At 47.9% G+C, this 2,466-nt stretch overlaps 1 pseudogene; it reads left to right on the top strand.

The window, feature by feature from the left end:
• Positions 1 to 1,112: 1,112 nt before the first annotated feature.
• Positions 1,113 to 2,054, top strand: LOC102442266 (annotated as a pseudogene).
• Positions 2,055 to 2,466: the final 412 nt, after the last annotated feature.

The following is a 2,466-nucleotide window of genomic DNA, read 5'->3' as shown; positions in this document are numbered from 1 at the left end:
GAACCCCACTGGTGCACGAATCCATGCACTGGGCCTCTAGTATGCATATAAGATCTTTGGTTAATCTCTTCCAGCCTTCCCCTCTCCCCCTTCCCTCTGAGATTTATCAGTCTGTTCCATGTTTCCATGCCTGTGCCTTGAATGTCTGCCCCCTGGTGGTCAGTGCACATCATAGCAAGCAGTTGAGCAGCCATGGCATATCATTAGCATATTAGCATATTACACTTTGATTGGTTGTTTGGTTGTTCTGCTGTTCGGTCTACTTGCATATTGCCCTTTTATTATATAGGAGTAGAGGCCCGGTACATGAAAATTCATGCACTGCAGGGGGCGTCCGTCAGCCAGGCCTGTCCTCTCTCACAGCCTGGGAGCCCTCAGGGGTGGGAGGCGACCCAGTGATCAGGGGAAGGTGACTCCCTATCACACCCAGCGCAAGCCTCGGCCGGCCCTGGTTACCTGAGCCTTGGGCGGACCTGGGTGGCTGGGGGGTTGAGGGGACTGGGGAGCTCCGGAGGTAGGCGGCGGGGCTGAGGGGACTGGGCGCAGCCATCTTGTGGCTGTGGGCACTGCCATCTTTGAGGGCAGGGCAGTCAATTAGCATATTCCCTCCTTATTGGCTGTGGGCACTGCCATCTTTGAGAGCGGGCAGTCAATTAGCATATTCCCTCTTTATTAGATAGGATAATCAGATTATAAGTAAAATGATAGAAAAGGCATATCACAAAAATATTAATTTAGAAAAAAAAATAGGTAGTATTTTTTTAAGTAGTATTAAGAATAGATAGTATTCAAATTAAGTAGTATTCAGAGCAAATAAGATTGCCATAGGCATTAAGGAATATAATATTATGATACAAGGAACAATCTTTCAAGAAGGCATAATTATCTTAAATGTGTATGCATCAAATGATAGACCTGCAAATATACAAAACAATTTTGTACTAGTTTTATCCTATTGAACATAGAGAATTATGAAGTTAAAATATGATTACTGATTGAATTCTGAAAAAATTGTACACTTATATAATTTTTCTGGTAGGGTCACTACGTGATGGTATTGTTATTTTATCCTAGGTACTTGATGTTCTTAAGAATAATAAGAGCAGGATACTGACCTTCAGTCAGTCAGCTTAAGCGCCATGGCGCCCTCCAGGAAGTTTTTCATCAGGGGAACTGGAAGATGAATGGGCGGAAGAGGACTCTGGGGGAACTCATCACCACTCTGAACGCCGCCAAGGTGCCAGCCGACACAGAGGTGGTTTGTGCACCCCCCATGGCCTACATTGACTTCGCCAGGCAGAAGCTAGATCCCAAGATTGCTGTGGCCGCCCAGAACTGCTACAGAGTGACTAATGGGGCTTTTACTGGGGAGATCATCCCTGGCATGATCAAAGACTGTGGAGCCACATGGGTAGCCCTGGGGCACTTGGAGAGAAGGCAGGTCTTTGGGGAGTCAGATGAGCTGATTGAGCAGAAAGTGGCCCATGCCCTGGCTGAGGAACTTGGAGTGATCGCCTGCTTTAGGGAGAAGCTAGATGAGAGGGAAGCTGGCATCACTGAGAAGGTGGTTTTTGAACCAAGGTCATCGCAGATAACGTGAAGGACTGGAACAAGGTTGTTCTGGCCTATGAGCCTGTGTGGGCCATTGGTACAGGCAAGACTGCAACACCCCAGCAGGCCCAGGAAGTACACGAAAAGCTCCGGGGATGGCTTAAGTGCAATGTCTCTGATGCAGTAGCTCAGTGCACCCGCATCATTTATGGAGGTTCTGTGACTGGGTAACCTGCAAGGAGCTGGCAAGCCAGCCTGACATGGATGGCTTCCTCGTGGGCAGTGCATCCCTCAAGCCTGAATTTGCGGACATAAACAATGCCAAACAACAAGCCCCAAATCCATCTCCCTGCTCTTCCTGCTATGCCAAGGACTGTGAAGCTCAGAAGCCCAATAACTGCTCCTCCCTCTCCCCGCCCCCACACATGCTTCTGATGGTATCACCTGCCCCTTCTTATGGCCTAATCCAAACTGTACCTCTCCTTTACCATGTACACCTGTAATGGTTGGGACCATCCCTTCTCCACTTACTATAATAATTGGAACAAGACATGTCACCAAGATGGCTTCTTCTTGGCTGAGAGGTAGAAGAGTGGGGTTTGCTCATGGGCCCCTCAGTCCCCGCTTGTCCACAGAAAAGAAAAGTCATCCTCCTCTCCCATCTCGTACATGGGGCCAAGGGCTGGGAAAGAGCCTTGTCCTGTCCGAAGGCCAGGGGTGTAGTTTTCCTCCCTGGTGCCAACTCCTGTGTGTTGTGTAGGTGAGCAGTCCCACTTGGGGGTGGGAATAAACATCTGGCACTATAAAAAAATAATAATAAGAGCAAAAGAACATTTTCTAGGATTAAGCTGTCACCTGATTTATGGTAGTTGCAAAATTCATGGACAGTTGGAAAGCTTTTAAGTAAAGGTAACA

The sequence above is a fragment of the Myotis lucifugus genome, unplaced genomic scaffold (genome assembly GCF_000147115.1).
Source record: "Myotis lucifugus unplaced genomic scaffold, Myoluc2.0 scaffold_149, whole genome shotgun sequence".
Classification (NCBI taxonomy): Eukaryota; Metazoa; Chordata; class Mammalia; order Chiroptera; family Vespertilionidae; genus Myotis; species Myotis lucifugus.
This window is presented reverse-complemented; position numbering and strand designations above follow the sequence as displayed.